The 13,493-nt window shown below is 44.7% G+C and overlaps 1 protein-coding gene across 4 annotated transcripts in view; it reads right to left on the bottom strand.

Annotated features, from left to right (window-relative positions):
• CDKN3 (cyclin dependent kinase inhibitor 3) overlaps positions 1 to 13,493 on the bottom strand; it is a 482,527-nt gene that overhangs the window by 292,331 nt on the left and 176,703 nt on the right. The window lies entirely within an intron of this gene.

Raw genomic sequence — 13,493 nt, 5'->3', positions numbered from 1 at the left:
CCTCTCCTATTATCCCACTCCTGCACCACATCACCAAATCACTCCTCCAAAAGCATAGGTTGGCCCAGCCAACACCACAGCTGTCAAGCATTGCATGTGAGCCTTGAGAGGAGATTGTAGCCCTGCATGAAGGCCCTAGAGAGGCTGAGTGGTGGTGGGCCCAGGAGCCTCATGTAGTTCAATAAAACCACATACAAGGGCTTGCACCTGAGTCACAGCAACACACGCTGCCAATACAAGCTGGGGAATGTTAGGATAGAAACACCTGATGCCTGTACCTCACTGTCACGTTGGTTTGAAGGTGGATAGAAATTTGACTGTATAACAAGGAAACACAGAGGAGTTCAGGGGCTGCTGCCTGAGGTGGATTACTTCTTTAGGAACTCTGATTAAAATACATTAATTACATCAGAGAAAGCAAAATTGCACAACAGCCGCCAGACTTCTGTTCCAAAATAAACTGCTTTCTCAGGAACACTTTCAGATTCAGTACCTTTTTAAAACACCAAATATTACACAGTTGCATTTCAAGAGACTCAGATCTACAGAACAAGCCCATGGCATTGTACACCCACAAGTTCTATATGATGGTTATTCTGAGTGCACGTTATAGCCACCAAAGTGGCACATGGCAACATAGGACAGGAGGGAGAAGCAGCCATGGCAGTGTGTAAGGATGGGGTGCCAACAACTCAATGGAATGGGTTGTCAAGCTGTTAGTGGCTGGAGGCAGGGCTGCTAAAGCAGTGCATGGCAGAGTCATGCTGCAGGTTATCTGCTTCCTAGTGAATGGCTGCATACATTAATCCTGTGAGCTGCTAATGCAGATGGAAAGGCACATGAGAAGGTGATGCGTGATTATCTGGTGTTGCACTTTGTGTTGAGAATCCCCAGTCACCTGGATTAAACGGTGTATGGGCAACCACAAAAGGACTTTCCAAGAAGATCAAAAGGAAGAATGAACATTCACAACATCAGGAAGAAACCTGGTGGTGGAAATAGTGAAAGGCTGCTTTGATGGAGCTCTGATACAACCACAGCCTCAGGCAGAGCAGCCTTCCCATTAGATGCCATGCTTGGGATGTGCTCATCCACATATTATGAGTGCAATTAAAACTTGCTCAGATTGTATATGTGGAGAAATTTGTAGCTTATCATCATTTTGTGAGCTTCTTGCATTATGGCTTACCTGTAGCATTGCTGATATTGATCTTGAGCACACAGTTCACCAATTGCCAGTTAATTAAGTGCTGTGAAAAGTCAGTAAACCACTTGAGCCCTGATTTGGCTTAAGCTAGGTGAGCCACAAAGATTTTTCCCTGCAACAGATGGGCAGTGGCAGTAATTCCCCTGCAGGGAACCAGTCATTTCAAGTGAGCACAGAAATGGGTACTGAGCTGGGGCCGACCTCTGACATCAGCACGTGTTGGCCTACAAAGCCAAAGAACCATAGAATCATTCATGTTGGAAAAGCTACCCAAGATTCCCAAGCCCAGGCCCACCATGCCCACATCCCCCAGTACCACATCTCTGTGGCTATGGAACACCCCCAAGGGTGGTGACCCACCACCCCTTAGGCAGCCTGTGCTGGTGCCTGACTGCTCCTGAGAAGACTATTTTCTTAATACCCAACCTGAAATCTGCTGGGGAACAGCAGGGACCGCAGCTTCCCAGCTATAGCTGTGATGGGGACTCCCAGGCTGGCTATTTTTTTTCCTACTGCATGATCAGAGCCAGGAAAGCAGCTGAACTTCCTACAGATGTCAGCATGGATCAGACTTTCCCCTTCTCCAGCCCTCCTGGTGGTCCCATGAGGGATGCTTTGTCCCTCAGCACCAGCTGGGGAACAGCCCTGCCTTCACCCTGCTCTGTGTTCCAGACACTTCTGGGACAGTCTGCTTATCAAACCAAGGATTAAAAAGTTGATGATAAACAACAGTGAATCCAAGCTAACATAGGGAGAATTATGTTATAAGAAAGTCACAGAGTTATACATTAAAAATATAAGATTATAAACCTGATCGTGCTCCTTCCAGTTGCTTTGCTGTTGTCATTTATTTCTGCTTAAATGCATGTATCAGCAAAACAGTTACATAAACAGCACCTACTGCTTCTCTTTCTGATGTGACTTTATGACACGGCCAGTGTCATGTACACCCATCACAGCCCAAGCAGAAAGTGCAGCACATGCAGAGAGCATATGGAGATGGGGATCAGAGATCCAAACATTGTCTTATGCCATGTAGAAAGCCGGTATGTCTCACAACAGGGCTATTAGTCAAACTTTTTTACCCCCCTCTCTTTTCTTTTGGAGGATGGGATGATGGAAAGCAAATCTGAGAGCTGGGCAAAAACACAGAGATGAGGATGGGCACCAGAATGGAGATGAGGAAGGAGATAAGAATGGAGGTGATGAGAATTGGGAATGGTCCATTCTGTCTCTAAACTGGCCCTGTGGCACAAGGTGCACATCAGGCAGCTATTGCAAGAAGCCACTGGTACCTACATGTGGTGGAGGGCATCCATTGGTTGCAAAGCTTGGAGAAAACCTGGAAAACGCTCTGTGTAGTTCATCTTTGGACATCTCTTGCAACCCCTGCTTAGTATAAAGAGGCAGCTTGTATGGGTGTGAGCAAGAGAGATGTCTGCAAATGGACTGACTGCTTCTTCCAGGAGGGAGGAGGAATGATGGGTCAAAAACACCAACCACCCCAAAAGAGTAGAAAGCAGATGTTGCCATAGCAACTAGCAGCACTCTTGCCAGAAAAAGTAAAGAAAGAATCAACGATAAGAAAGAAGTAATCAAACCAGCTTAAGGAACGTAAAAAATAGAAATTGTTTATGAATTATATATAAGTCTGCTAAAAAAAATATGAATATGAATCAATTCAAAATAAAATAGATATGTTGAATGAATTTAAAGGAAAAAGATGCTGTTCGCATGCTAACACCATGCAATAAATTATGAATGTTTTTGTTTGGAACTGCTGCTTTGCTTGGGAAACAACTCAGCAAAGCAAGGATGGAAATCCAAATATTGAAGCATAACTCAGCCTCCGTGATGAAGCTGCCTCATTCCTTACAACAGCACAAGATGGATGACCACCAGTTGAGGTGAGAAGGCAAAACTTCAGACTGAAAAACACACATTGTTCTACAATGAGAATCTTTACTTGCACAATGCACAGGTGTTCTAAGACACTCATTGTAAGAAGGGACTTTGTGGGGAAAAAATATATGTATATACACGTAAATATGGTTGGGAAGAGCAAGATCTCAGATTGCAAGAACAAAGACAAGATCTGAGCAGAATCTTCATGACTGAAGTTTGGCATGATTTCACAAGCCTTGCAGCTATAGAAAGAACACTGGAATCCATAGTGAGCATAGGAAACAAAGTTGAGCATTAACTGCATACCGAACTTCTCCTTGCACATTACTGCTCAGCAAAAGAACCAAGGACATCAGAACTTGGGGGCTGATGGAGCTACATTTTCAGACTAAGGTGTTTTTTGGTTGCTTCCCCTTCAGGGCCAAGTCCTGGCTGAGGGCAGCTCTTAAAAGCAACTGCTTGGAGAAGGTGTTCTAGTTATTAATACACACTTATGTAAGTGCCATTTGTGGCAAAGACATATGGTTTTTAATAAGTATATGACCAGTCAGGGCCAAACAGGAGAAAGGAGCAAACTCCAGGGCACAGAAGGCTTCAAAACCCACTAGTAGAGATGTGCAGGAGAATGGCAGAATCATAGAATGGATTGGCTTAACCTTAAAGCCCACCCAGTCCCAATTCTCAGCTGCAGGCAGGGGTCTTTCTCACTAGATGAGGTTGCTCCAAGCCCTAATCTCCTCATCAGTTGGTGGAGGCTCAGCAGCAGCACCAAGAGAAATCTGCTCAGCATGATTCAACCCTATTGGCATGAAGAGTCCCACTGCACTTCAGCAATCCAGGTTCAGTGCAAGTGAGCCCCAAGACAGCAGGTTGGGCACAGGCTTCTCCCATGTTTCCTCTGTATCCTCATCATGAACAACTACAAGAATAAGGATGAAGCTCCTCACATCCACGTATGCTAGGAAATTCAGGCATGGAAAGGCATAGACAGATCTACCAGCATCCACAGAAGCTGGAGCATTGTTCCATTAGGAATATCACAGAGATCTGGACCTTACTGGGCACAAAGGCTTGATCTAGTTGAGTCTCCAAGCATCACTAAGCAATAGTGAAGGAAAATCCTTTCCTGCCTGTTGCAGATCCCTCGTGCATCTTGAGACAGTACCTGCCTTTGGAAATGTGGTGTTGGGGACCAAAAACAGAGACTGACATCAATGGACATAAGATGCCCACATACTCCTTATTTCCTATTCCCGTGTTCCACAGTCTCTTCCAAAACATCTGGTTGCGTTATGAAAGGGATTATCTCTTAGGAATGTTTAACCCACTACCTCTGCCAGCCCCTGGGGTCATCATTCAGATGGATCTAGTCTTCCTATGGTTTCAATTGAGATTAAGCCCAATTTGGTATCAGCTTCTCTACCTGTGCAGACTCACACATACTGATTCATTTCAGGCCTGCTTTCCAAGGCAAAATGGGAGAAAAGAATAAATAAAGAAAATAACAAAAAAGATTTAGACTTGCATATGAGGATAAATTAAATAGCCTAAACTCAGTCTGGAAGGAAGGACATGACAGAAGCCTGTATAATCAAGGATGCCCTGAAGACACATGCAGGGAATAAGTGTTGCCACCACTTCTGACAAAACAGCAAGTTTGTGTCATGCAGGAGACAGCACAACCAGCACAAGGAATTCTGCCTCGCACACCACGTATGTAAACTGCAAAATCCATTCCTTGTAGATGCTAATAGCAACATGGGCTCAAAAAGCAATTGCATAAATGTATGAAAGAGCACTGAGAGCTGCCGTGCAGAGAGATACCTGACTCAAAGCTTCTTAGTGGCAGCTCTCCAGGGACCGCTGTAAGGCAGTAGGAGTTCGTGTGATCCCTGTTTTCATTTCACTCTTTGTTATTTCCTACTGACTCTGCTGGGTACAAGATGTTAGGCCCAAAAAAACCCTTTATTGTGGTCTTGTAAAGCAGTACTTGTGGTTTTAGGTTCAAGGATCTGCTGTGGAAAGAAGCTTTTCCTTTCCACAAAATCTATTAGGTGATGAGAATTCGTATTTTCCCCTTGCTCATAATTTTCTGCCTTCTGCAGTCAAGGCAGAACTGCTGCCCCTGAATGTCTCTATGTCCCGCTGTGTTCCCACAGGATACAGCGGTTGCTTTATCACTGCTTGCTAAGAGGACGAGACTGTAGAGACAACATTAAGCAGGTCAAAGTGTCACTCCTGCTTCTGCATATGAGCTGGGCTATATTGAAAGTGACGCTGGCCAAACCAGCACAGCCACAACAGATGCCAGTTCTTCTGCTTCCCTGAAGTGCTCCTGTAACATCTCTGAAGGCACAGAGCAATAGGAGAGGATGGTCTTCCTTAGGCTACCTGTGACAAGAGCACAGGACAGATTTACTGCCCTTATGCTACTCCTTCTCACAGAAAGGACACTGCAGTTTCTTGACCCTCATTTTAGCTCTGAATGTCTCTGGCTGCTGGGAAGGATAAAGCAGCTGCGACAACCAAGAAATTAAGATCTGTTTAGTCCACAGCCAGTATAAAGGTATGTGCATGAAGCCAGTTTTTGGTTGGATAAGGATTATTATTTCTAGAATTCCTGACCTGCATTATTTTCAACTCACTATATCTTCTCAGGTGACCATAGACCCACATCCCTCAAAGGCACATTGATATTAACAGCGTACTGATTTTATTGAGGCATTATACTGGAGTGCAGGGCAGTATCTCATGTTGCCATCACAGGAACTCAGCTCTGTCCTGGACAATGGGAACAATAGATGAAATATTCCAGTATCAGGATGAATATTCCAGTATTAGGCAGTCAGATAAGTTAGACACTTCTTCCCACTGGTGGAAGACACCAGTCACTACCAATAAATAGAGTCCAAATGATCCTACAGGTGAGGGCTGTGGTCTTTTGTCAGTGTTTAACATGAAGGCCTCTATCCAACTGAAGGTATTGGAATGGACTTCTTCAATAACTGGGTAGTCAAGTCCATAGAATGATTTGAGTTGGAAAACACCCTTAAGGGCCCTCTGGTCCCACTCCCCACAATGCACAAAGGTACCCACAGCTCTATCAGTGCTCACAGCCCATTCCCTGACCTTGGGTGTGTGCAGGGATGGGGCAGCACCGCCTCTCTGGCCAGCCTTTATCTCACTAGTTAATTTCCATGGGTTCTAAAATACATTTAGTTTTTGCAGTCACTTCAACTCACTCCTTTTCCTGCTCCTTAGCTACAGATTATTAAATGCATTACAACGGAAGCAATTTATCCCCATTATTATGATATGAGTTCCCCAGCTGGCTCTTTAAAAGGAAAACAAAGCCACAAAAAGCAGAAGAGGAGATGCAGATGTGATGCTGCTCTTGCTCTGAGCAGTGGATTGGAAATGGATCTTCAGTCACCAAGGTGGCATTACTTCAGATCTGTAGCAGCACAGAGCTAAGCCTGAAGGTTTTCATACAGCAGCACCTTAAAACTTCAGCATAAAAAAACCAAACTTTTACACTCAGTGAACCTAATTCATGGATAGAATGAATTGGTTCCCATGAATAAAGCTGTGCCTCTGAGCCATGCTGCCTGAATGCAAAATCTGCTGTCCCAGGGACGTGGCAAACAATCCCAGGATGGCGTTATTTCGGTACAGGGAAGCTCCACGTTGCACTAAGGGGGGGGGGGGGGGATATTGAGGAACACAGCTACCTCAAAGCACATCACGTGGGGATTTCACTCCGTTCTCATTCATGTAACATTAATTTCACACTGAGTCACTTCATTTCAAAAATGCATGGGTGAAAAAAATGATTCCTCAAGTACACACTGCCCATATTTCCTCTGCAAGAAGAATCATTGCACTTCCACAAAGCCCCCAGCAGATGTAACCACACCCCCCCCCCCCCTTTATCAAGGATGACAACGAAGAGCAATTTTTGAGGGTTTTTAATCTATGTTCAACATAGCTATGAACAGGGACTGCTTCTATGTCCAGCAGTCACACGTGCATCATTTAATAGCAGAGAGGCAATTCAATAGCCAGGATAGAAACAGGGCTGTGGTTTCTTTCTAAGTTGTTCCTAGGAAACATTACAGCATATGCAAATACTTCAAAAGCATTAATCCAACCTGCCAGGAAGACTGTCCATAATGACCTGATTTCAATCCAGAGCAATTTAAAGTAGTTACTTATAAGTGACACATCCACCTTCCTGATCCAACCCATACTGAAAACCAAGTAGGAAGACAGTCCATACAGCCACTTAATTAGAAATTACAAGGAAGGATGACTTGACATCTTGCAGTAAGAGCATCACACCAACCGATCTTCATGCCATCTATAACGCACAGAGCACTTGTGCAGATTTGCAAGCCATGGCCATGAGTGTTTGCTGTCACACAACAAAGCATCTTTACCACAACCCAGCACTGTGCAAGGGAACAAGCAGCTCTCTGTCTCAGGGCACTTCTGGAGAAATGATCCTGTCTTTCTAATGGGTAGAAGGGACACGTTTAAGTGTTTTCAGTCCAGTGAGTGATTCTGACAAGATCGATTGTGCCACATCCATCGCACAATGTGAAAGGAAAAAAAAGTAACTACAAACAATCCAAGACTCGCAAACATAACTTCTCATTTGGGGAGCAGTAATTATATAGGGTCAGGTGCCACAAGAATGTAAATGGGGAGAAGCACAAAGCAGGGATACAGCTAAGATAGTGGTCCCTGATTACAGCCATACTATAGATTCCACTCAGAGCTCAGAAATAGGGCAATAGGAACCACCCCAGATTATTTCTCTAAACACAGAATAGTGAATAATTCACACTCCTCTCATTCATAATACAGAGGGGCAGAACTGTTGGCTCCATCTGCAAATAGATAGAGGTGGATAAACAGCCTGCCTTGCTGGGAAGCAAGGCACAAAGCTAACACCACATCCTTTATTTATTCCTCAACATTTCATTGTCACCAAATCATTTGCCAGCTTGGAAACCAGAAAAATTCCTCACTATACCAAAACTACCTTACAGCAATAGCTTTAAAGCATTATGGTTTACATAGCTTGTCCAATAAATAAATTCATCTTGATACGGAAGAGACTCGGGTACCATAAACAAGAATATAGAACAGTAAGGAGCCCTCTAATGTAGCAGAGAAAAAGAAAATCAAGAAACATTCCTTCCTAAACACAACAAAACAGAACCAGTCTGAATACTTTAATGGCCATAGTCGTTAACTCCAAAGATCAGCTGCCAAGGAAGATGTTTGTTATTAACCTCTTAAAATTTAACACCCTTCTGGAAGGCATATCTTAGTTAAGCACAGATTAAAAGGCAGACCCCAAAGGTAATGAGACTTCAAACACACCAGTTAACCAAAACTGGATTGCTTTGAATTTCTGCTTACCTTATTTCTTGATAGGACGTAAGCTGCTTTTGTTAAAGCAGCCCACTCAGCTCACCTCCTCATAGAGCTCAGTCCTAATGAAACCAAAGCATAAGGAAGGCTTACTTCGTTTGCTACTTAAATTAAAGCCAGGTGATTCTGGACCATATTTGGACCAGCTGAAAGCAATCAATGGTCAGCTGTAGGAAATGGTAGCCCAAGAGTGGCTCATTGGAGTGTGGGCAGCTGTGTGGGCTGAGTTTCTAGGAATGGAGATAAATTATGGAGGAACAAAAGGAAGCAGATCTTCAAGTTCTGCAAATAGTTATTGCTCAGCTGCTGGCTGGTTCCAAGAGCTTTTAGAGCATCACAAAGACTGGGATGCCTTCTGTGAGCTGCTGTGCCCACTTGTGTCACTGAATGGCTTACTGGCCTTGGGGACTCATCCTGATGCTCTGTATTTGAATCCTGGAGAATTCTTCATACAAACAGTTGCTACACTGATGTACTCACTCTCACACTGGCGAATGGCAAATTGCTTCTGGACCACATCAGGTCTCATCTGCTCTTCCACAGAGGTGGCGTCCTGTGGACTTTATCATCATAGCTGGGAATGGTTTCATAATATGCAACCTCCCCTCTGGTGCTCGCCTTGGTCCCACTGCCAGATGCTGACCCATCAGTTCAGACAGAGAAACTCAGGCTCATGGGGAGGATGAGCTGACCTCTGTTCTCTGGGGACAATGGATCACAGTTACTGACATCACCTTTCTAATCCATGGTTCACACCCATGTCTGGGGACACCTCCTTATCAAAATCTTATCCAAAACCTTATCACATCTTCTATATTCTCTCCTCCAGGCAAGACAAAGCCAATTCTCACTTCTTTCCTATGGAGAAAAGCCAACTTGATCAAAATCCATTTCATTCTTGGCAGTGCCCTATAGGATATCCAGATTGTAATGTCCTAAACTGGACACAGTTTTCCATGCTGCTGTTAATCAGTGCTCAGCAGCCCGCAGTAATTACATCCCTGGCCTTACACACCATACACCTATTCATCCATCTTGTGTTGACACCGCATTTCCTAACAATCCCAGAGCAGTTGTAGGAGATAAATCATGGTCTGTTTGTGCACTAACGAAGTTGATGCATTCTGTGCTGTGCTGCTCTGCTTTGCTAGAAATATCATATTTTACTGGTAAGTGGAACAAGCACCTTTTCCTCTCCCAGTTCCCAGCATCCCTTCCTACACCTCCAGCTCAGCAAAGGGCACGGTGGTGATGGAGGATACCCTGACTTCTCTCAATGAAACCCACTGGTTTGGGGTTTGCTTTGTTTGGGTCTTTGACAGATTGATGCTTCAAAGAAGAAGGGAATACATGAATTTTCAGTTAGATGCTGAGGCACAGCCCCGATCCAGAATGGCACTCCAGGAATTCTGCTCACCAGAGCATTTGGAATGCTTCCATTTCCCCCTTTAAACTGCATCTCCCATGAGGAGCTCCAACTCGTACTGGCTGTAGGGTTGGAGCCAGGTGTGATTTTCACTGAGAGCTGATCTCACTATTTCTTATGTGGGATGTGAAAAACCTCAGCTCTCAATTCTCAGCTCTCAACTCTAATCCAGTTGAATGAATTTCTAAGTAACAAGGAAGAATTTTAAGTCATTTTTGCCTTCATGAAAAGGAACATCCAGTAACTGTGGGCTTAAAGAAGGGGAGAAAAACACACAACAAAGTGAAGGTGACCGCTGGTTCCTGAGTATATGGAAAAGGAAATGCTAGAAAATGGTGGATGGCATAGAGAGTGTCTTGTGATGTCTTTGGAAAAGGCAGTGGTACTGACAGGGGCTGACAGATGGATATACCCTGAAACTCACATGTCCCAAAGATTGAGGAACATGAGTTTTACAGACATGATCAGTTCCAGGGATTTATTTGCTTAGCAAAACTGAGCACGTGCACAAGTTGGTCAGGATTAAGAATGGTTGTATTTTTAAAGCTGGTTCAAAGTGGAGCTGGGTGTAGCAAGAAGCAGGAGATGGTTCAAATCTGGAATAGTCAGCACTGACCTGATGAAAGGAACCAAGATGAAGGGAAGTCTGAACAATACTGGCAATACTGGAGCAGAGCCCACAAAACTGGGTATCATATATCAAAACAACACAGTTTCCAGAGGCAGATACTTATGAGGTCTTGTCTCCTTTGAGGTTAATCAAAAGAACCAATAAATCCGATACATTCTCACTAATGTCTGAAATTCAAAGGGAAATGCAGGACTCAGTCTGGCTCTCGGTACGATGGTGTTCCTTAAGGGACTAAAGTTAAAGTTCATTAGGAAAATAAATGTGACATTTAAAAAGCGAAATGGAACACGTACTTTTTCGTAATGAAATTGAATTTCAATACTTACAGCAACTGTAGGAGCAGGAGGATCCACTGTTCAATTAATTTTTCATCTTAAATTAAAAAAAAAACACAATAAAAATCCATATAATAGAAGAAAACCATTGCACACGGTAGCTGGGCGTATCATATACATCCCAGATGTGAGGAGGTTTTTGTTAGTAACGGCAAAGCTGGAAAGTAGTCTTCTGCATGTCAGCAAAGGGAGAATTTGATTCAATTAATGAGTTGCTTCAAAGATGAATCTTGCCAACTGCTCTGCAAACAGCTGTCCCGTGTATCTGCCCGTTCCCAGAGCACGACGATGGATACGCGAGATTTGCATTACATACACAGGGAAGTCATAAGTAAGTCCTCATTTCCCGTGTCTGCAGAAGACAGGCTGCAGTCAGCAAGGGAGCACGTGCTTCCCGACATGGTTTTTGCCTTTAACCACACAGCAAATGTAAAATCCTGCCTGATTGCTCCTTTGGAGAACTGCACCTCTGCTAGTGTCTTCACAAAGAAAAAATTCATATGCTCTTAAGTGCTGATTAAATTCTTAGATCACCTGAATCATAACCTGAATGTCACAGACCATTAAGCTGCATCGAAAGCCCAGACATTTATTCTCCCAGCAGTGAGTAAATGGAAATCTTTCATTCTTCAGCAGAGGGCAGGTTATTCTGTGCCACAGGAGGCTGACATGCCATGGACGCCTGGGCAGGGAATGGGATGGATGAAGGAGGAAAGCAGGAGATACTGAAACAATCTCTATTAGTTCCACCTGGTCAAAAATTCTGGCATGACCCGCAGCTGTGCCAGCTTATCCTATGCATGCGAACAAGAGCCAGCCAGCCTCCAGCAGGAAGCACAGCCACCCTTTCTATCATAGAATCACAGAATTGCCTGGGTTGCAAAGGACCACAATGACCATTGTTTCAACCCCCTGCTGTGTGCAGGGTCACCAACCTGCAGCCCAGGCTGCCCAGAGCCACATCCAGCCTGGCCTTGAATGCCTGCAGGGATGGGGCATCCACAGCCTCCTTGGGCAACCTGTTCCAGTGCGTCACCACCCTCTGGGGGAAAAACTTCCTCCTAATCCTATCTCCAGTTGTCATGAGTCTCTGTTGCTTTGAGTGAAAGCGAGAAAACACCGCTTGAACAGCTCTGCCTAGAGGTGAATTCCTTCCTGGCACCTGAAGGTAATTGCCTGAAGCCATATGGCACAAGGATTGACTGCAGTCACAGTCTTAGTGTGCTGGGAGCATGCTCGGGGCAAGGCAAGCTCTCCTCCTTCCCCTCTTCCCTGTGAAGGCTGTGTGAGTGGCTGGCGATGGCTGCAGATGTCAGCCCCTGCCAACACTGAGCTGCTGTGGACCCACACTGTGGGAAGCATCCATGTTTCTGGGATGGTGTAAAAGAGCAATAGGCAGAGGTTTCTGCATCCAGTGACTGCCCCACTCTAGTTTGCTTCCCAAGAACTCTCGATCACCATCCCTGGGGATGTCCCAGAACTGTGGAGATGTGGCACTGAGGGATGTGGGCAGTGGGCATAGTGGGGTGGGCTGGGGCTGGGCTTGGGGATCTTGGAGATCTTTTCCAACCTGAATGACTGTATGATTTTATGGCTCCGTGGGCAGGTAAAAATCACATCCCCTTCCTATTTACCTTCATGTTGTGAAAAGTGATTAAGAGCTTGTAGTCCAGAGACACACCTACTGCAGACAACAGCTGCCTTGCCCCCTGACAGCTCCCGTGCCCCATAGAGCATCACTATTATAATGGTGCTGCTTCTGGTAGCAGTAATGTCAGCTCCTCATCCAGAGCTCCTATCAGGCAGCCTCATTATACTGATATCAGGCGAATACCCAGGGACTCACACTGCCCACCACATGAAGGTAAGATGTCCCAGGTGTTCCCTTCTCTGAATCAAAGAGAAAACCTCAGATTGCACTTTCAGACAGTTATCCTGTTAAATAAATCTCTTTTATTAAAAAGAGCTCTCGATTTTTATTTCATTTTTTAATCAAATCAAATGATTTCTTTCAAGTGGTCAATCTCTCCTGCATTAGCTCTGCATTAGTGTTCATTTGTGTTTCATCCAGCAGGGAACAGGGCTTGCCCTGGGAAGCCCCATGCTGAGCCCATGATGGCAATTATGGGGTGTTGGGGGCTATTTAAGCCTCATTCAGTTATGATTAATTATCACTTCACAGCTAAGGAATGTGAGAAAAGTATCGTGTTCTGGTGGGACTGGAGCAACTAATGGGGATTCGGTGGGTTGTGCAGGGATTTCACCTATTCATTTCACCCACAATAAAAATAGGCTTCCAGCGCTGAAGAGACGTAGAAAAAAGAACATGACAAAGCTGCAGACGGAGCTGTTGGTCAGGGCTCTTCTCAGTAGCTCTTCTGGTTCTTCAACTTACAATTCCCTGGAAAACTCTTGATTAAAAGTGTGTCTAATTGTGCTTTGCAAGCCCTGAGCTTTTGATGGCTCCTAGCGCTCGTCCGCAGCCTCACCATAGGAGATGGACAAGGAACAGAAGGAGGACGTCAGCCCCAGGATTGCAGAGGTCCA

The sequence above is a fragment of the Excalfactoria chinensis genome, chromosome 5 (assembly GCF_039878825.1).
Source record: "Excalfactoria chinensis isolate bCotChi1 chromosome 5, bCotChi1.hap2, whole genome shotgun sequence".
NCBI classification, from domain to species: domain Eukaryota; kingdom Metazoa; phylum Chordata; class Aves; order Galliformes; family Phasianidae; genus Excalfactoria; species Excalfactoria chinensis.
This window is presented reverse-complemented; position numbering and strand designations above follow the sequence as displayed.